The sequence below is a fragment of the Peromyscus californicus genome, unplaced genomic scaffold, assembly GCF_007827085.1.
Source record: "Peromyscus californicus insignis strain IS unplaced genomic scaffold, ASM782708v3 Scaffold_6__1_contigs__length_162567912, whole genome shotgun sequence".
Taxonomy (NCBI): Eukaryota; Metazoa; Chordata; class Mammalia; order Rodentia; family Cricetidae; genus Peromyscus; species Peromyscus californicus.
The window spans coordinates 132725282-132747676 of NW_026294584.1; the positions used below are offsets into that span (position 1 = coordinate 132725282).

The 22395-nt window shown below is 45.6% G+C and overlaps 1 protein-coding gene across 1 annotated transcript in view; it reads left to right on the forward strand.

Moving 5' to 3' along the window:
* Hnrnpf (heterogeneous nuclear ribonucleoprotein F) overlaps positions 1-22395 on the forward strand; it is an 89876-nt gene that overhangs the window by 44813 nt on the left and 22668 nt on the right. The gene's annotated exons all lie outside the window — the stretch shown is intronic.

A 22395-nucleotide genomic window follows, 5' to 3' on the forward strand; every position in this document is an offset into this window, starting at 1 on the left:
TGCTAGTCTCATAAAGCACACTGATTCTGAGATCTTATGCTTCTGTCTTTGCTCAGCTCTTTCCTGCCTGTCCTCACCAAGCCTCAACAACTCCAGAATCCTTTGAGAACTTCAGACTTTCTCTTTTTGAATGTGGGGCTAGTTTTTTGTTTTGTTTTGTTTTGTTGTTTTTTGCGTATTCTATGTATATAGATGTTTGCCCACATGCATATGTACTACATGCATGCAGTGCCTGTGGAACCTAGAAGAGGGTGTCAGATCCCCTGGAACTGTAGTGACAGACAATTGTGAATTGCCTGGTGCGTGCTATGTCTGGAGCGCAGGCCTTCTCAATAGCAGACAGTACTCCTAATTGCTGAGCCATTTCCCCAGGTGGGACTAGTCTTGAGTGTCAGTGATCCTCCTGCTTCAGCTGCCCTGGTGTTGAAATTACAGCCACATGTCATATAACCCAGCCTTGAGACCTTTCTTTATGTGGTTTTGTGTGTGTGTGTGTGTGTGTGTGTCCGTCCCTGTCCTTCCACCCACCCATACACTTACATTTGGAGTACAAAGGACATGAGGGTATCTGCTCCCTTACTTTCTGGATTATTTCCTTGATGCAGGGTCTCTCACTGCATCTGGAGCACAGAGGTTTTGTCTAGGCTGGCTGGCTTGCAAGCCCCAGCAGTCCTCCTGTTTCTATCCCGCCCCCCAAATAATTGAGGTTGGCAAGCTCAGGGAACAACACAAACCTCTCTTAATATTGCACTTGGCAGTGCAAGACCCTTACCTGCATGTACTATGAACACACAGTCCTCTCTAGACATTATACCTCCCAACCTGCTATCGACCTAGGACCTCCCACCTGCACCAAGCTGCATTCACACCCCACCCCACCAAAATGGAATAACAACCATCAAACTTAGATTCTACTCAGTCACACAAAGGTAGGAGAGATGATCTGGCTCGAAGTAATTTGGGGTGCATGTGCAATTAGGCAAACTATTCCCTTGAGTAAATTTTTAGGGGAAAAATCATGTATTTACCATCTTCTGTATATACATAATTGGTCATGCATATGATTAAAATCAGATGCATTATGGGAAGGGACATGTTTAATAGAGAAATGGTTATGTAATTTAATCTGTCAGTCAAAATAGAGAACCATTCGAACTACACTTTGATTAACTAAACTCTTTTTCTTGAGCCCTGTAAAAAGAAGCCTTAAGTGCCGGGCGGTGGTGGCGCACGCCTGTAATCCCAGCACTCGGGAGGCAGAGGCAGGTGGATTTCTGTGAGTTCAAGGCCAGCCTGGTGTACAGAGCTAGTCCAGGACAGGCTCCAAAGCTACAGAGAAACCCTGTCTCGAAAAAAAACAAAACAAAACAAAAAAAAAAGGAAGCCTTAAACACTAACCAGTCACCCTGACTTGTATTGCTTGTATTGTCATCTGTCACCCTTGACAGTATATCTGAATGCCCTATTGCTTTGCTATGAATAAATGATTTTTACTATTTTGGAATCTGTGTGAGCCTTTATTTCAATCCTTTGAATCAGAGACCAGGAACATGGAAATACCCAGGCCTAGATCCCAACCACTGGTAACACTGGCACCAGGGGTTACATCTGTTCATTCATGCCCAGATATTTCACTTGGTTGCTGGAGATTCAAATTCAGGTCTCATGTTTGTATAGCAGGTGCTCTTACCCACTGAGTCATTTCCCCAGCCTTCTACCTATGTGCATTGCTATAGAATAATTTCCAAAAATGTATTCTTTTTTTTTAAATGACAAAGTCTCAAGTGTTCCAGGCTGTCTGTAATTCCATATGTTACTGGGGATGACCTTGAACCTTGGATATTTCTTACCCACCCGAGTACCGGGATTACAGACTGAGCATCACCATACCTGGTCTATGTGACACAGGAAATTGGATCCAGGATTCTTTCATTTGTAGCAACTGAACTATATTTCCAGCTTAGCCCTTTTAATCCTAGCTTTCAGGAGGCAGAGGCAGGTGGATCTCTTGAGTTTGAGGCTAGCCTGGGCTACAGGAATGAGTTCCAGAACAGCCAGGGCTATGTAGAGAAACCTTGTCTCAAAAAACCCACCCCCACAAAAAAAAAGGAAAAGAATTTTTTTTGGGGGGGAGTGACAAGTGCTATTTCCTGTGGGCACTTCCTGCTACCAATATCTATTCCAAAATGGTCTTTGGGTATTTGCTCTTTTTTGAAAAGCGATACCATTCTGCCTAATTTTATGTTGCTATTTAAAGTTTTTGTGCAGTTTGTTTGAAACAGGGTCTCATGTAGCTCAGGCTGGCTTCAACTGTTTAACCTAGGATGACTTTGAACTCTTTTTTCCCCCCAAGACAGGGTTTCTTTGTGTAGCCCTGGCTGTCCTGGACCTCACTTTGTAGACCAGGCTGGCCTTGAACTCACAGAGACTGTCTGTCTCTGCCTCCTGAGTGCTGGGATTAAAGGCATGTACCACCACAGTCCAGCCTGACTTTGAACTCCTAATCTGCTTGTCTCCACCTCCCAAGTGTTGAGATTACAAGTGTGTACCAATACATTTGACTTTGCTATTTAAAGCTTTTACTAAGCTTAAATAGCTGCAAAAGATTAATTACACATTTTAAAAACTCTGAATGTTCATACGATTTTGTGCTATATAATCCATTTCAAGTTTACAGAAACATTAATTTATTTCATGATTTTTTGGGTCTCAGACTATACATATATATTTTTACATGCAGAAAACACACACACACACACACACACACACACTTTTGGGGGGGATTTCTCACACTGTAGCCCAGGTTATCCTGGAATTCACTGTGTAGCACAGACTGGCACTGAACTCATAGAAATCTTGCTGCAGCCTCCTGAGTGCTGGTATTATAGGCCTATTCCATGTCCAACATTTTTCTTTTTTTTTTAAAATATAATATTTATCTTTATTTTATGTGTATAGGTGTACTACTGGAATTACAGTCACTTGTGAGCCGCCATGTGGGTCCTGGGAACTGAGCTCAGGTCCTCTGCAAAAGTAACAAGTGCTCTTAACCACTGAGCCATCTCTTTAGCCCCCTGATTTACTTTTCTTCCTCCCCTCCCCCCCACAGAGACTTAACTGTGTATTCCATTTCTCCATTTTCCTACTTAGGCTGAGTGTGGGAAGGCAGAAGTTTATTGCCATGCCCAGTGTAGTGGTTTGAAAGAAAATGGCCCCCAAAGAGAGTGGCACTATTAGGAGGTGTGGCCTCTTGTTGGAGTAGGTGTGGTCTTGTTGAAGGAAGTGTGTCACTGTGGAGGTGGGCTTTGAGGTCTCATATATGCTCAAGCCATGCCCAGTGAGACAGACTATTTCCTGTTGCCTGTGAGTCAAGGTGTAGGACTCGGCTCCTTCTCCAGCACCATGTCTGCCTGCATGCCACCATGTCACACACATGACATGATAATAGACTAAACCTCCGAAAATGTAAGTTACCCAATTAAATGTTTTTTCTTTATAAGAATTGCCGTGGACATAGTGCCTCTTTACAGCAATAGAAACCCTGACTAAGACAACCAGTTACTTCATTTTGTTATTCTTGAAGGTCTTTTGTCAGCTACCACTCCTACCACTCCTAATTTCTCTCTTTCTTTTTTTTGTTTTGTTTTGTTTTTTTCGAGACAGGGTTTCTCTGTGTAGCTTTGGAGTCTGTCCTGGATCTTACTTTGTAGGCCAGACTGACCTCGAACTCACAGAGATTCGCCTGGCTCTGCCTCCCGAGTGCTGGGATTAAAGGCTTGCGCTGCCACCACCGCCCAGCACCACTCCTAATTTCTGTCCTGTCTGTTTGTCTGTCTCTGTCTCTCTTTCTCTCTTGGAAGACAATGTCTCTATATGTGGCCTAGGCTGCCCTGGAACTGGATATGTAGTCCAGGATGACCTAGAACTCACAGAGATCTACCTGTCTCTCGCGTTCTGGGATTAAAGGCATGTGCCACCACGCCTGTTACCACTCATAATTTATCACAGTATTTGTGTGTCTCTTTAGCACAGAACATATTCTCATGTTTATCAAGTACTTGCTGTCTGTTGGCTATTTCCCCCCACTTTATTAGTTAACACACTTCCACGTGTTAACCAATATAATAATTGTTATAGCTGTTACTAGAATTTAGGGCTGTCCACCTCTCAAAGGCCAACATCTGAGAGATGAGAGTTATGAGGGAGGAAATGGATTTCTTTAATTGCTGCAATCTTGAGAAGCTGGAAGTTTTTTTCCCCCCTCAAAACTCCTCCTTGGGGGTTTGGGGGCACAAGAGGTTTTTATAGGGAAAGAGAAGAAGAGCAAGAAGGCTACTCTGAGCTCTGTATCATCAGTTCCAGCATGTGGCCTACTTTTACTATGGCAGGAAATGGCCATGGTAATGGAACCCAGCCTTCTTCAGCAACTTCTATGGTTCTCTCCAGACAGAACTAAAGGCTTAAGGACGTGTCACAAAGGTCATCAGGTGTTCTGGGTTCTTATCGCTACATCCAAAGGAAGATTGATTAGCAGTTGCATCTTCTGTTTTTTAAGATTGGGTTTATTTTATGTGTCTGGGTATTTTGTCCACATGTGTGTGCATTACCCAAGGAAGCCAGAAGAGCGCAGCAGTTCCCCTGGGACTGGAGTCACTCTAGATGGTTGTGAGCTACCACGTGGGTGCTGGGAATTGAATCCATGTGCTCTGGAAGAGAATCCAGGTCCTATGGCAGAGCAGCCAGGTGCTCATAACCATCTCGTCATATCTGCAGCCCTGGTAGTTACATGGTAACCATTTAGATGACCATTCATTTCCTTTAGAGTTTAGAGTGCTGGGCCAGAGGAAGGGGCAAGCGAAGGCAACTTCCAGATACAGCCTTCCAAAGAGATTCATTACCCCATTTTGGGACACGAAAATGTGTTGGAAAGGTTAAATGTTGTGCCCAAGTCACACAGCTGCCTGTCCCCAGAGATGGCTTTAATGACCACTACATGTACAGCTGCACATGTAATTTGTTTTTATTCTTTTTCAAAAGATTTAATTTTAAGAGTGTGTTTGTGTGTGGTCTATGGACACATGCTAATGCTGAGGACACAGCTATCAGATCCCCTTAGAGCTGGAGTTACCGGTTATTGACTACCTGGTGTGGGTACTGGAACTCAAGTCCTCTTCAAGAGCAGTACACACTCTTCTTTTGCTTTGAGACAGGGTCTCATTGTGTACCTCTGGCTGTCCTGCAACTCATTCTGTAGACCAGGCTGGCCTTGAACTCAGAGATCTGCCTACCTCCTGAGTGCTGGGATTAAAGGTGTGCAACACTATGCCCAGGCAGCGGACAATCTTAATGAAGAGTCAGCTCTCCAACCCCTTTTAAAAAATATTTATTTATTTGTGGGGTTTTTTTTTGGATGTGTGCTGTGGAATAATTCTCTTGTACAGTGTACAGATTTATCACTCGAATTTGTTTAATAAAATGCTGATTGGCCAGTAGCCAGGTAGGAAGTATATGCAGGGCACCCAAACTAAGAACGCTGGGAAGAGGCAGGGTAGAGCCAGGAGTCACCAGCCAGACGCAGAAGAAGCAAGATGAGAATGTCGTACTGAGAAAGGTACCAAGCCACATGACTAAACATAGATAAGAATTACGGGTTAATTTAAGTGTAAGAGCTAGTTAGTAATAAGCCTGAGCTACTGGCTGAGCATTTATAAGTAATATTAAGTAATTTATAAGCCTCCAAGTCAATTATTTGGGAAGCAGCTGCTGAGTATTTGGGAGTTGCTGGTGGGACAGAAACTTCTGTCTACAGGTGTGTTTGTGTGTGTGTGTGTGTGTGTGTGTGTGTATGTGTGTGTGTGTGTGTGTGTGTGTGAGAGAGAGAGAGAGAGAGAGAGAGAGAGAGAGAGAGAGAAAGAGAAAGAGACAGAGAGAGACAGAGAGAGGATAACCTGCAGGAGTCTGCTCTTTCCTTCCACAATATGGATCCTGGAAATTGGACTTAGGTTATTAGGGTTGGTGGCAAGTATTTGTACCTGTTGAATCATCTCACTGTCCCTAATTCAATTTATGTTATTTTATCATTTTGAGACAAGGTCTCTCTAACAGTCCTGGCTGACCTTTTCCCTAATTTATTTTTAATGTGACACAAAAACAGTTTCATTGAGATATAATTCTAGCTGGGTGTGGTTACACATGTCTATAATGCCAGCACTGGGAAGGCTGAAGCAAGAGTTCCAAAAGTCAAGGCCTGACTTGCATAGTAAATGTCTGGCTAGTACACAGCACATAGCAAGCCCAGGCTAGCACACAGCACATAGCAAGCCCAGGCTAGCACACAGCACATAGCAAGCCCAGGCTGGCACACAGCACATAGCAAGCCCAGGCTAGTACACAGCACATAGCCAGCTCCATGGTAGTACAGAGCACATAGCCAGACCCTGTCTCAACAAACAACACCCCCAAAGGAAAAAAAAGAGATGATTCCATTACCATGACATTCATTCATATAAAGTATACTATTCAGCCTGGTGTGGTGCTATGTATTTATACTTGGGAGACTGTAGCAGGAGGATTGCTGCAAGTTTGAAGCCAGCCTGGGCTCCACACCTGAGTTCTAGGTCAGCTTAGATGGCACAGTGAGACCCTGTTAAATGAATAAATGATCAGGCTGGGTGGTCATGCAGCTTGGCTGGTAGAATGCTCTTCCATGCAGGAAACTCTGGGTTCAGTCCTAGCACTATAAAACAGGTAATCGTGGTGTCTTCTTCTTCTTTTCTTTTTTATGTAGGACTGTCCTGTTACTCACCGTAGAGACCAGGCTGGCCTCACCTGTCTCTGCCTCTGCTGAGGTTAAAGGTGTGCACCACTATGCTGGCTTGGTGTAAAATATTGTAAAGAGACACTTGAGTTTCTCGATTTGTCAGACTATTGAAACAGTGGGCCCCACGGAATGGGAATTTCTCCAGGAGTCTCATGTTGGAAAAAGGAGAAATTGTGGGCAGAGGGGAACCTTCCTGTACTGGGAAGAGATTTCATGGGATTCTAACCACACATCAGACACCTTGCAGGGTGAGATGAAGCCCAGACAGCGAGGGGTCAGCAGTGGGTACAGCTTGACCTGGGCTGCTTAGGTGTGAATATCCCTGACCCTCTATTTAAAGTGTAGTCTCACTTTAGGACCCAAAGACAAACTGGAGTGTGTCACTGGATCTCCGTCCCTTTCCCCAGGGTCTCCCCACTAAACAGATCTCCCTTTTCTGGTTTTTACCCTTAATTTGGCTGTTTCAATTGGCTTCTTGAGAATGGGTGGCCAAACTTGGCTTTTTGGGGTACAAACTGTGACCCAAGTCTGAAAGAAGTGGTGCAAACCTGTGATCCCAGCACTCAGGAGGTGGAGGCAGAAAGGTCAGAAATCCAAGGCCATCTTCAGCTACACAATGAGGTAAAAAAAGGAGAAGGAAAGAAAGTCTGGGGGCAAGTTGAGGGCAGAGGATTGAGGGGGAGAGATACTTCATAAGTTGGGGTGGAAAGAGAAAAGGAAAAGCTCTTACAGATTAGCAGGGAGAGTCTGTAAACTACTTCATTGAGGGAGGGGCTTCTGGGGTGTTTATGTACAGAGCTATTAAAAGGGAGCAGGCTTATGTCTCCTGGTTAACAAGGCCTCCTTTGACCTGGCTTTAGATTGTGCTCTTGTGGTTGTAAAACACAACCTTCTCTTTAACACGGGTGAGCTTTGCTTTGCCTGGGCAAGGGAAACCCTGGCTGTTCTTATCTAGAGGAATTATCCGTCACTGACCAAGCCATTTGTAAGAGGGGTCAAGGATGAATAACCATGGCATTTCAAGTTCTAAGACAGGGCAATTACGATACTTCCTCCTTCCTCAAAATTTGTATGTTACCTGGGATACTGGGGCTGGGCCCGAAGCTGGAGATGAGGGAGGGAGTCCACTTTTGGTCTCCAAGCCTGCTGATGTCTGCCTAGCTAAGGACTGCCAGTGGTTAGATGAGATACTTGCCAACTCATCTGGAGAGCGGCTGAGAACAGTGGGGCCGTCTCAGTGGGGGCACCCCGAGTCTCAGAAGCAAGGACCGAGTCCAGATGGGAGGGACAACTTGAGCAGGCCACATCACACATGAGCTGAAGCTCCAAAGACAATAGTGACTTTTCTGCCTGTCACTCCCTCGACACAAGTGGCAGATGACAGCAGATCCGTGAATGTCAGGGAACCGTCCTCTGGGGGTCCAAGTGAGGGCATTGCACCCTTCACTGGCCTGGTGTGTTGGGCCTGTTTTTTTCGGATATGGTTCTAATGCGCCCGTATATTCCAGACTGCTCTGCTGTGTGTCCCCGTGGTGCCTCTTACTTGCAGGTGTAAGATATTTGTCGGTCTGTGCCCCATGGTTGGTACTGGATAGGTTATGGCTTCAATCTGCACAAACAAGGTACAGGATCATTCAGCCTCCCCCTTTTGCACTCAGAGTGGCTTATAAAACGGAGTGTCTTGGGAACAGCCTGATAAGCAGAAGCACCCTTCCACCCTGGAAGGGACCGAGAGGGCACAGCCCAGTCTCCACTTCCCTTCTCTGCTTCCTTCTCATCCTCTATTTTCTTTAGTTTCCCTTTGGTGCTGGGAACTAATCCCAGAGCCTTGTGCATGCCAAGTATGCACTTTACGGATGAGATATCCCTATCTATAACCTCTTTGATTTACAAACATTTTAAACTCTTTAACACACACACACACACACACACACACACACACACACACACACACACACCAAGCTGGGCAGTGGTGGCGCACACCTTTAATCCCAGCACTCAGGAGGCAGAGGCAGGTGGATCTCTGTGAGTTAAAGGCCATTCTGGTCTACAAAGTGAGTTCCAGGACAGCCAGTGCTGTTACACAGAGAAACCCTATCTTAAAAAACCAAAAAAAAGAAAAAAAAGAAGCAAAACCAACCCCCTACCTTAAAAAAAAAAATTCCACAAGACAGTTGTCAACCACTGAAGATGCCGGTAAGCCACGAGCCACTAGGTGGCAAGGTATAGATTTATAGAAATGGATTAATTTAAGATGTAAGAACAGTTAGCAAGAAGCCTGCCACGGCCATACAGTTTGTAACCAATATAAGTCTCTGTGTTTACTTGGTTGGGTCTGAGGCTATGGGACTGGCAGGTGAGAGAGATTTGTCCTGACTGTGGGCCAGGCAGGAAAACTTTAGCTACAAACCACAGTCATAAATTTCCCTATGCCAATGAAGCTGATCCATGCCCAGACTGAGGTGGGGGGAGGATTAAGCTGGTGTCTCATGCATGTGCTCTGCTGCTGAGCTATATCCAACCCCACACCTGGATTTTAGAATAAAATTTGTGAAAAAGTTTTCTTTGTTTGTTTTTCAAGACAGTGTTTCTCTGTGTAACAGCCCTGGCTACTGGCTGTCCTGGAACTTGCTCTGTAGACCAGGCTGGCCTCCACAGAGATCCATTTCCTGCTGCCTCAAGAATGCTGGGATTGAAGGCTTGTACCACCACTGCCCGGCTGTGAAAAAGATTTCTTATTTCAGACCAGTGTCTCTCCTTGCAAGTATCTTTCCGCCAGATTTCTTTATCTACATGTAGTTTTCAGAATAAAATAGTTCTGAAGAGAGGTGGTGTCTGGAAAGGAGTACCACTTACTTCAAGTTGAAGGAGTATAAACACGATGGTTCAAGAGACCTGTTTGTATAGAAGCTGCAATGAAGGGCCAGTCCTGGAGGCTCAGGCCTACAAGGCCAGGACAGCATGGACTGCATAGGGAGTTTCGGGCCAGCTTGTGCTATCATGTAAAACCCTGTCTCAAACACACACAAACACACATGCATACACGTGCACACACACACAAACGTGGAGGGAGAGAGAGGTGGTAATGAATGACTATAGTTTGTTCATTTTTGCTGGTTACATTTTATTTGTTTGATTATTTCTGAGTGTGGAGTGCAACAGACGAGAGGTCAGAGGGCAGCCTGCAGGCGTTGGTTCTCTCCTTCACATGTGTGTTTGGGGATCGAACTCAGGTCCTAAGACTTGGTGGCAGGTACCCTTACCTTCTGAGTCATCTTGCCAGCTCTTCCATTTCATCGTTTCCAGAAGCTTGTCCGTTAAATTAAACTCATTAACTTGTGGCCACCTGCAGACTGGACACAAGTGAAATCAGAATTTGATTTTAGGGTTTTTTTTTTGTTTTTTTTTTAAATATTTAGGATTGTGACTGGGCTGAAGGCCCTGTCCTCTCTTTTTTTTTTTTTTTTTTAAAGATTTATTTATTATGTATAGTGTTCTGTCTGCATATACACCTGCAGGCCAGAAGAGGGCACCAGATTTCATTACGGATGGTTGTGAGCCACCATGTGGTTGCTGGGAATTGAACTCAGGACCTCTGGAAGAACAGCCAGTGCTCTTAACCGCTGAGCCATCTCTCCAGCCCGATTTTAGGTTTTTGTTGCTTCCCCAACAGTAGCTCATTCAAAGAAACCAAAACCCCAAAACACAAACAAACAAACAAACAAACAATAAACAAAAAACCAAACCCAAGCCTCAGCATTGTTTTGGAGTCATTTGTTACTCTGCTTTACAGTAAACAAAGGCAGCAGTGTTATGTTCTCTAATTAGACCACCAAGTGAACCCCAGGCTGCTCAAAGCCATCATCACCAAACTGAAAGGTCCTGTTGAAGAAGCTGAAGTGTAGTAAATAGTGTCTGTGGGAATCCAGCTGTGCAGCTGTGGGGTCTAATGTGCTCAGCTGTAATCGAGCACTTGGGAGGTGCAGGCAGGAGGATCACATTGAACGTCATCCTCCTCCACGAGGGAGCAGACTGGCCTTGAATTTATAATCCTTCTGCCTCTTGAGTGCTGGGATTACAGGTATCTCCCTGCCTTAACATGTTTGTTTGGTTGATCTTGTGTTTGAGACAGGGTCTCAAGAAGCCTAAGTTCTCTGTGAATTTGCTGTGTTGCTGAAGTTGACCTTGAACTCCTGATCCTGCCACCTCTAAGTGCGCTAAGAAGCCAGGGGCATTAGAGCTCCTGGAGCTGAGTTACAGGCAACTAACCGAAAGCCACCTGCTGTGGGTGCTGGGAATTGAACTTGGGTCTTTTACAAGAGTACTATGTGCTCTTAACCCCAGAACCATCTCTCTAGCCTCATCACTTTATCTTTTGAAATAGAATCTCTTCCCTGAACCTGAAGCTTGCCATTTCTGTTAGACTGGCTGACCACTGAGCCTCAGGACCCGCCTGTCTCTGCATCCTCAGTGCTCCAGTGCTGGGGTTACAGCTTTTACATGGGTGTTGGGGATCAGAACTTAGGGCTTCATGCTTCTACAGCAAACGCTTTACCCACTGACCCCTCATTCTGACTCTGTCTCTCTCTCTGTTCTTTGTTTTTCAAGACAGAGTTTCTCTGTGTTACAGCTCTGGCTGTCCTGGAACTTGCTTTGTAGCCTAGGCTGGCCTTGAACTCACAGAGATCTGCCTGCTTCTGCCTCCCAAATGCTGGGATTAAAGGTGTGCACCACCACTGCCTGACTTTATCTCTCTCTTTAGAAAAATAAAATAAAAAGATTTTGAAGTTTTTAATATATGCGATACTTTTTGAGAGATGGTCCTGTGGTTGTTTTTTTTCTTTTTTCAGACATGGTTTCTCTGTGTAACTCTGGCTGTCCTGGAACTCACTCTGTAGACCAGGCTGACCTCGAACTCACAGAGATCCACCAGCTTCTGTCTCCCAAGCATTAAGATTTAAGGTTTATGCCACCACTGCCTGACTGACCATTATGTTTGAACTGTCCTTGAGCTCAGTATCTTCCTGTCTCAGCCTTCTGAGTAGTTAAGCCAATATGTATTCCACTTCAGCCAACGTATGAATTCTTGAGAGCTATTGGTTGTTTGTAACAACTAGTTAAATATTAATATTAATAGATTGACTCCTAGTGAACAACATGGTGATTTTCCATGCTGAAGGTCTGAAGCCACTGCTTTAAGCACAGGAGTGGAGAAACATTTCTCCTTGAGAGATGGGACAAGTTCCTGTTTTCCATTTCTTTGCTGTGCTCTTGGGTTTGAGCAGAACAGGGTGCAGGAGCCTCAGGTCCACTTCTAAGTTGGTGCACCTGTCTTGGAAAAAACCCAGAATTGCATCTGAAAGCTGGACTTATGCCGTGCCCAGCATCCATGTTACCCTCAGGGTAACACAGTCAAGACCTAGAATTGGGAACTGAACTTTAACTTATTTATCACATTATTAACTTTGTAGACAACATTAACTGCATGCTTCCTGCGTCATGCAATAGTGACCTAGAACACTAGAGTAATTCCTGTGAGAAATTATGAACTAAGTCTTCCAGTGTGATTCCTTGAAAAGTGTTTATTGATAGATTAGAAACCTGGCTTTTCGCCTATAACTTATTGCTAATAATAAATTATTAAAGATGTGCACCAATACCGCCTGGGTCGGTTTGCTTTCTTATAAAACCCAGGTACATCTACCTGCCCTTGGGGTGGCACCACTGACAGTGGGCTGGGACCTCCCACATCTGTCATTAATCAAGAAAATGCCACACAGACTTGCCTACAGGCCAATCTAATGAAGGCAATTCAATGACATCCCCTCTTCCCAGATGACTCTAGCTTGAGTCACGTTGACCTAACAAACTAGCCACCACATTACCTGTTTGGGGAAAGGGCAGCTGAGGGGTAGGTTCCATAGCCTGGGGAGTAGCTAGAGTGTGGGTAAGTTGTATCTTGGGGGCAGGGGTATCAGGGGAAAGGGCCTGGTTTGGAGGACTAGGGGTCTAGAATACAGGATAAGGTATTGGGGACTGTCAGTGAAGGCCCTCTGTTGCACGAATCCCAATTGGTCTTAATAAAAACCTGGAGCCAGATATTAGGGTAAATGCTGAAAGATCAGAGAGACAAAGGAACAAGCCACAACCATCTCTCACCTCACCAACTCCTCAGCCAAAAGGACTGAGCTCCTGTCTCCTCCCACTTTCTATTCCTTTTCTCCACCCAGCCATCACTTCCTGTCTCAGCCTCCCTAGTGCTGGGATTAAAGGTGTGTGCCACCACTGCCTGGCCTCTTTGGCTAACTAGTGGCTGGCTTTGCCCTCTGATCTTCAGGCAAACTTTATTTGTTAGAGCATACACAAAATATCACCAAAGCCCTAGGCGTGGTGGGGGATGGGCTTTGGAGGGGGATCAGGTCATCAGGTTGGGAGGGGGCTTTGGGGAGAGAATCTTGGTGAGAAGTCCAGGGAGAGTCCACAATGAAAGCTAGAATTTACTGGACTCTGATCCAAAAGCTCATGCCACAGAAAACCAATGTCTTGGAGTAGTGGAGAGAAGGAAGGGACTTTGTGCAGTGGCTAAAGAATGGAGTGGAGGAGCCTAAAGTGATAAATCCATTGGAGTTTAAGAAGTATTAGGGAAATTTATTAAGGAAAGTTGAGGAAATACACTCATGAATACAGAATGGAGTAGACAGCTGAAGTTGTCCTCTGACTGGGAGTGAATCCACCTCGCAGGCAGGAGCAGGGAGAAGGGGCATGTGACCCTTCTCCCTCTCCTTTTAAGAGGTCATGTACAATGGCAGGAAGCACTGTTCCCTCAGGCCCAAGGTCATAGACAGAGCAAATACCACTACATTTCCCCTTTTTGTCTAAATAAGAAGGTTCTAAATTTAATGCAAACTATTTACAATAAAAATGATTATCAAGTATTGTCCAGGAAAAACAAAGGGTAATTACATAAACAAAAATGGGACTACAACCAACAAGAATAATATCAAACAAGAAAGACATGCTAAAAGTCCAGAAATGTCCAGGACAAAGGTAAATGGCAAATTACCAGGATTACTCCAATAGCTGTCCTATCTTGAAGATTCTAACTCTAGTACTAATATATTCTATCTGAGATACGAGAATATTGTAACTGTAACTATCTAGTCTTCAACTCCATCAAAGACTTGAGAAGGAAAATAATACCTGAGAAAATGGAAAATGCAAGCAAACAGTTTCCAAAATTCTTGTGAGAATAGGCAGAGACAGCTGGCACCCTGGACAGTCACCTGAAGTTTATCAGCATTGTTGGAGCATCCAATTTGGCTATAGTCCTAGAATATCTGACAGACCCTTTCAAAAGCAGGAATTTTGAAAGACCGTCTTACCCTGTCTTGGCAGAGTTAAGTAGTTACTTTTTCTGTGTCCTGCTTGTCTGGAAAGGACAGCATGCATACTGGAGTGGTGAATTTGTCTGCCATTTTTTGAGAAATATTCAAAATTTATAAAGAAAAATTTTATTAATTTGTTTATTAATCAGTTTAAAGTGTAAAATTATCAAGTAATTTACCTTAGATAAAATCCTCAAAAGAACTCGGTGGTAGTGGCGCACGCCTTTAATCCCAGCACTTGGGAGGCAGAGCCAGGCGGATCTCTCTGAGTTTGAGGCCAGCCTGGTCTACAGAGTGAGTTCCAGGACAGGCTCCAAAGCTACATAGAGAAACCCTGTCTCGAAAAACCTAAAAAACAAAACAAAAACAAAAAAACCAAACCAAAAAAACCCTTGAAATCTACATGTCTAGATGTTCCAAGTGTAATTAATTAACCAGGTTAGGCGAATGGCTGGTTCGTTCGATGATTTTTAGATGTAGTATCATTGCTTTGCCAGTAAGTGTCACAGGTGTAGCACCAAAACAGGTCTGGTGCGAGCTGACTCAGGTTCCCTGAATGGGCTCTTGTGAATTAAGCACTCAACTACGACCTGGTACCCGTGAGTACTAGGCAGAGCTGCCAGGATCACAGCAGATGAGGCAATTCACCAAACAACAATTAGAAGCGCCGTGTGGGACTCCTGCAGACACTCTGCGGGTCTGGCTGCACATGTGCGCTCCACGGCAGCTGCGCACAAAATGGCAGCAGCAGCAGCAGCAGCAGCAGTGGGGGTGGGGGTACGGGGGTAGGGGGTGGGGGTGGGTGAGGGGGGTGGGGGTGTTTCGAAAAATGTAGTTGGCAGCAGCCACGCTGAACAGTTTTAAAAGTGAAGCAACAGTCTGCTGGTTGTCTCTAACCAGGCAGGGGTCTGTTACCGGATCCGGCCGATACACGCACAGAACTAGAAAGGCACATAGCGTGGACACCTTTCTCTCTGACGCGGTGCTTTATCTGCTGCAGAACTTACGTGATTTTGCAGTGGTTATAAGACCCACTGCCACATGAGCTGCCTGGCCTACAGGCCCCCAACATGGCCACTGTATTCAGGCAGTCACCTGAGCAGAGGAAATCTCCAAACAGCCTAGAATAGACTCTGCTGTGTGGTTATTAGTGTTAGTTCTAATGAAGATTTATAATGAAAAGGTAAGCTGAGCAGGGTAATTTACAAAATGTAAAATTGGAGGCAAAAGGAGCACACCAGGAAGAGGAGTGTAATTAAGTCTTGTGTTCAAGGAGATGAACAGATAAAAGAAATGGAATAAAGGGAGTGGTGACCTCAGGGAAAAATTCCACCCAGCTAAGTTTCCAACTTGTGAAAAGGAATTAAAGAAAAGCTTAAGGCCAGGTGTGGTGGTGCATGCCTTTAATCCCAGCACTCCAGAGATGGAGGCTGGTAGATCTCTGAGTTTGAGGCCAGCCTGGTCTCACTATCGAAAACAGAAAGTTGGTGAAAATGTAAATGGCCAAGGGGGCCATGTTCCAGCCCCAGCAAGCAGCAGAACTTGGCAGCAGCGTCAGACATGTGTTTCTGGAATTAAGGACAGAAGAAAAGGACTATGGAATTTGCTTCCATGATTAAGGAAAGCTGCTGAGGCCAGGCATGTGGCAGGGGTGTCCCTGAATGGAGGCACAGAGAGGCCATTGTGTGAAGCTGTGAAGATGAAGCCTGGATTGCCTTGGAGACTCCAGGATGTTGGAGATGCCAGAGTTGTGGGATACCTGCCAAGGAGAGCTGCTAACAGGGAATGGAACCAGCCCAAGGGAAAGAAGTGTGTTGCAGTCAACAAAGCTGAAAAGAGTTGGAGATCTGAAGAGCGTTTTGACATCAGACATGGAGATGCAGAGTGTGGCGTTTGCCCAGCTGGTTTCTGGTCTTGCTTTGGTCCAGTATTTCCTCACTGTGCTCCCTTCCCTACATATTGGAATGGTAAAGTATAACCTGTGCCAATGTATGTTGGAAGTATGTGATCTGCTTTTTTATTTTGATTTTATAGGGGATTACAGTTAAGAGATTGCATGAATCTCAGAAGAGACTTTGAACTTTACACTTTTAAATAACTTTGAGAATGATAGGGACTTTTGAAGTTGGACTGAATGCATTTTTTCATTATGTAATGGCTTCAAGCCTTTGAGGGCCAGACAGTAGAATATGGTGGTTTGAATGAAAATGGCCCTATAAAAGAGATTGGCACTATAAGGAGTTGTGGCTTTGTTGGAGCCTTGTTGGAGTGTCACTGTGGGGTGGGCTTTGAGGTCTCCTATGCTCAAGCTACTCCCAGGGAGACAGACCACTTCCTGTTGCCTGCAAGTCAAGCTTTTGGACACTTGGCTACTTCTCCAGCACCATGTCTGCCTGCATGCCACCATGTCACACCATGATGATAATGGACTAAACCTCTGAAAATGTAAGCCAGCTCCAATTAAATGTGCCCCTGCTTTTTTTTTTTTTTAAAGGAGTGTTAGAGAGGTGGTTCAGTGTTTAAGAGCACTTCCTGTTCTAGAGGACCAGAGTTCAGTTTCTAGCACTCACACTGGGCTGCTCACAAGTGCCTATAACTACAAGTACAGGGGATCTGATGCCCTCTTCTGGCCTCCTTAGTAACTGCACTCACATGCCCATAATCCCCCCCAGACATACACATAATTTAAAAAAAGTTAAATTGGTAAAACAGACAGACTGTGAAAACAAAGATCTTAAGCCTTCTCATCTTGTTTCAGACATCTACTGGATGTCTGCAGGTCTGCTGAAGAGTCAGTGTTGGCCCCATATGATGGCATACTTCTTTAATCCCAGTATTCTGGGAAAACAGGCTGGCCAATCTCTATGAGTCTGAGGCAAGCCTGGTCTACATAAGGAGTTCTAGGCTAGCGAGGGCAACATAGTGAGGCCCTGTCTTAAAAAACCAAAAAGCAGGCTGGAGAGATGGCTCAGTGGTTAAGAGTGCCTGCTCCTCCAGAGGACCCAGGTTCAGTTCCCAGCATCCACATGGCAGCGCACATCTGTCTATAACTCCAATTCCAGGGCTTCTCACACCCTCACACAGACATACATGTAGGCAAAACACCAATGAACATGAAGTAAAAATAAATTAAAAACAAACAAAATCCCCAAACAACAAAAAGTTTTTTTTTTTCCACAAAAGTGGCCCTCAAGGACTGTGAAAAGTCATTTAGGTTGTAACACGTGGCAGAGGTGCTATTTACTGCCAAGCATGTGACTTACAAAATAACTGATCTTGCCAGGTGTGGTGGCACACACCTCTAATTCCAACACTCAGGAGGCAGAGGCAGGTGGATCTCTGTGAGTTCCAGGCCAGCCTGGTCTACAGAGCAAGTTCCAGGACAGCCAGGACTGCAAGAGAAACCCTGTCTCAAAAAACCAGCAAAAATAAACAACTGATCTTTAAGCCAGCCAAGAGCTAGTGAGTCTGGAGGGTGTATTTAAGTTTGTCTTTAGGAACATGAAGGGAAAGAGACGGATTCTAAAATTCTGTGATTCTGCTCTGGTGGGCTGCCTAACATCTGAGTTCACTCTGGATCCTTACTGAAAGCAGTTCATGGAACGAGATCTCCACCCCCAGCCCGAACCCCCGCCCCAGTAACAGAACTTGGGCACTGTCTGGTTATGTAAAGTGGCCGTGTTGTCTGAACCAGGTCTGAACATCAGGGTTTGGGTATGGAGGAAGGGCAAAGCATGGGTGTGTGTGTGTGGCGGGGCAGGCTTAGAGTTTAAACTACAGAAACTTCAGCAGTACAGAAATGTTCCTACTAAGGGCTATTTTCAATAGAAAAATAAAAAAGACCAACTAAAACAATGTGCATTCAAAGAAGAATTTCCCCACTGACCAGGGAAAGAGTCATAACATTTCTTAGGTTAGGAGCTTATTTAGCTATGAACCAAATGGAATGAATCCCTATGTACTATGAACTGAATGGATTCCAACCCCAAGTATCTGTGAGGGTTAATGTAGGTGGCAGAGCAGGGATGGAAAGGAGCATGCTAATGTACCACCTATGTGGAGTTTAAGACTGTCTATAGGAACACTGTATGAAGGACCAAATAGACAGTTTTAAAAATGAGTGCACAATTGTGCCTGGGCTTGCCTTGGAGCTGCAAGAAGTGGACCGAGAGGTGATGGGAGTCACACACCTCCACATACCTGTAAAAGCAGGTCTTTCTGTCTGCCGCTGCAGCCTCTTTGACTGACTGCGGGCTAGGACGGATGAGGAACAGTGCCAAGGCACTGCTGGCACAGTTAACGTTCTTCCAAACTGCCGTACCCTCTAGCATGGCTAATTTGAGAAAAGCACGGGTGCGGTACATGGAGCGGTACAGCCGGCTGTGAAGGGGAGCAGGGCCGTTGGAGATTGGTTCTCCACTCTGGCAGGGTCTGTGGTCTGGGAAGCCTGCGGGTTAGGAGGAGTGGAGGAGCTGTTGAAGGGAACTCGCAGCCGGAGCTGGGCAGGCTGGATCCGTGGAGAAGGACCAAGAGGACCAGGAAGAGTCGGTCATGTAGGGAGAAGTGAGGACTCTGGGAAGCCGCGAAGGCATCTTCCCACTTCACCTCTAGCAGGGTCTCTCGGTGCATCTAATTAGCTGCACGTACCCCAAAGGCTCAGAATCCCTGCGTTCCTTGTACAGACCAGAACTTGACATTTGGACAGCCTTTCCGAGGCTCGTCTGGCTCCAGAGCCCCAACCCTGTGCAGTGGAAGCCGGTGCTATCAATATTCCGTTTCGTGTATGGGCAAACAGAAGTGCAGAGTGGCAAAGCCACCTGTTGGTAAATGGCCCAAAGAGAATTAGAATGTGGCTAGTCAGCTCCAGAAGCGGATGGTGGCAGTTTCTGCGGAGGAAGCTGAATGTGGCCCAGGTGAGTAAGGCAGGTGGGGTTTGTAACAGGAAGCAGGCAGGAATTTCTCCCCATGAAGCAGAGTTGCACCTGCTATCCACCCCCCTCCCCATCATTCCTCTTGCACTCCTAGCATGCATCAGAGCCTGCTGAAAGTACTCATGGGGCCCTGCCCCATGGGGCCACAGGGCTGTCCAGGAAGGCTGGAACAGGCCCTGCAGGCAGGCAGGCAGAGCCTCCAGTCAAGCCCAGGAAGAAGCTAGCTCCCTGCCCTGCCCCTCAGACAGGGACTCATGGAGCTCAGGCTAGCCTTGAGCTCATTTTTAGCTTAAACTGACCTTGAACTTCTGATCCTTTTGTTTCTGTCTCCCAAGTGTTGGTGTGGGCCACCAAGCCATGCTCTTTTTCTTCTTTTGAGACAGGATCTTACTATGTAGACCAGGCTGTCCTGGAACTCACTATGTAGACCAGGCTGGTCTCAAAATCACAGAGCCCCACCTGCCTCTGTCTCTGATTAAAGGTGTACGCCACCACACTGGTAAACCCTCCTTTTTTTTTTTTTTTTTTTTTTTTTTTTTTGGTTTTTCGAGACAGGGTTTCTCTGTGTAGCTTTGCGCCTGTCCTGGAACTCACTTGGTAGGCCAGGCTGGCCTCGAACTCAGAGAGATCCGCCTGGCTCTGCCTCCCGAGTGCTGGGATTAAAGGCGTGCGCCACCACCGCCCGGCTTTTTTTTTTTTTTTAGTGCTGGAAACCAGTTGTGAGCCAGGGCCCAACATAGGATGTTCAAACACTGCCAGGTTCACAGCTCTGTTTTCTTCTGAATACAATTAAAGTGATGCACATCTGTATCTCCTATAACAGAGAAGAGGCAAAGTGATGCACATCTGTGTCTCCTATAAAGGGGAAAAGGCAGATGTGATTGCAAGGAGAGAGCAGAGGCATGGTGCATTCTGGGAAAATGTAAGGCTGGACTTGCTATGTATGCAGAGAAGCCACCTCACTCAGTCTGTACCAAGCTGTCAGGTTCCATCAGAGCCTGCCTCTCCTAGAGCTGGCTGTTCAGACAGGGGTGAGGATTGTCTGGAGACCCATGGGAAAACCCGGCGGGGTTCTCCCTGCTGGAATCCCACCTTGGGAAAGTAGCACAGGGCTTGTGGTCCCCAAGTCCCTCTGCCTCTTTCTGACTTCATGTCTGGGACACTGCTCGTCTGTCTGTCTCTTTGTGTGTCTCTGTTTCTGTCTCCGCCTATCTCTCCTGTCTCTGCGTGACTTCTGTCTTCATACTTCTTTGTGGTATCCAGGTTTTATGGTGCTTGCCTGTATTTGTTTATTTTTCTGAAGTTTCTGACTCCAGATGCCCCATCCTCTAAGTTAGTTTTTGTAATACTCTATCTTTGGCCACACACAGTTCTATCATGTACCAAGCTGGAGGTGAATGCTGGACTGCTCCTTATGGGGCTGGGCCAGGTCTCTGAGGAAAGCGGTTCCACCTCTGGTGACCAGAAGGGGGCAGTTAAGGACACACTCAACATCGTTCCCAGCCTCTCACAGCTGAAACACTCATTCCCAGGTTAGGGGGAGTAAATTCAGTATTTACGAATTTGTGCAAGCCTACAGGAGATACCACCTTCTCATTTCCTGTTCCTCTCCTGAGAATTGAACTTGTTTAACTGAAACTTTGTCTAAAGTCAGGACTAGCCTGTTGTTTTGTTTTGAAACAGGGACTCTCCATGTAACTCTGGATGGCCTGGATCCTATTATATAACCCAGGTTGGCCTCAAAGTCAGTCATGGCAATCCTCCTGCCTCAGCCTCCTGAGTGCTGTGTTACTCCAAGCCCTAGACTCTCACTTCTCATGCTTTTGGAAAGGGTTATAAGGTTAATGGTACCAGCTAGGAAGGCTCTGAGGCCTCAGCTTCCTTTACTCTGTTAAAATAATCTTAGGAGAAATTCCTGTACATGCTCTAGCCCAGCACCTGGTGCACAGGGAGCTCCCTGCACATCCCGCTGTTGCTGTGGCAACCTTCATTTCCCATCCATTTGCCTCACTGGCTGCTGCTGTCCCTTGCCTAAGGATTGGCATAGGCTCGGTTTCCCCAAAGGACTGGACTGGACCACTCACTTGATCCAACTGAAGTCTTTAGTGGGAAAGGCATGTTTTTACAGTATCCAGGTGCCTTAACCACTAAACTTAACCACTAAAGGTATCTTGCTATATATTAATTGAATCATGATATACGTCTTACGTTCTAAGGAATATGGGGGACTGGAAAGATGGCTCAGCAGTTAGGAGCCCTTGTTACTCTTTCAGAGCGCTTGAATTCAATTTTCAGCACACACAGTAGCTTACAACTATCCATAACTCCAGTTCCAGGGGATCTGATGCCATCTTCTGACTACTGTGGGTACCATGCATCCCTGGTGTGCACTTACATACATGCAGGCAAAACACTATAAAATACATAAGTCTAAAAAAAAAAAAAGATGTGTGGGTTCAGATGTAGTTCAGTGGTAGAGACCTTGTCTAAAGCATACTACACTGTAGGTTTCACCCTCAGCTTGGTTAAAAACCTGATTGAGCCGGGCGGTGGTGGCGCACGCCTTTAATCCCAGCACTCGGGAGGCAGAGCCAGGCGGATCTCTGTGAGTTCGAGGCCAGCCTGGTCTCCAAAGCGAGTTCCAGGAAAGGCGCAAAGCTACACAGAGAAACTCTGTCTCGAAAAACAAAACAAAACAAAACAAAACAAAAAAAAAAAAAAACAAAAAAAAACAAAAAAACAAACCTGATTGATCAGAGAAGCAGCAGAGAATAGACCAATGACCTCCCCTCTTTCTCCTTCCCTGATCCAAAAGGCCCGTGAATCTTTCTAAGCCCTTCCCTACTACTTCCTGTTTCTCTCTATAAGTATCCTGGGTCCTCCAAAACCTCTATGGCTAATTCTGGTCAGCTAGTTGCTAACTCTGCCCTCTGATTCAAAGTAAACTTTATTGTCAGTCTGGGAGTGTCAATGCGAACAAATATCCCACAGCACACTGAGTCTAATAAGGGTGCAGTTCCTGGTGGGTCCACCATGCTCCGGTGGAAGGCCACACCCAAGAGTATACGGGCAGCACAAACTGGATTTAATGGGTTAAAAACCAAAACCGAAAGCCAGAGGGCATAAAGTTCGGTGAGTAGGGAGTGGGGTGTGGATCTGGGAAGAGTTTGGGGAAGGGAGTGAATATGATCAAAATACACTATACAAAGTCTCCAAAGGACTAGTAAATAATTTTAAAAGGAGAAAATGACTTCCCAAA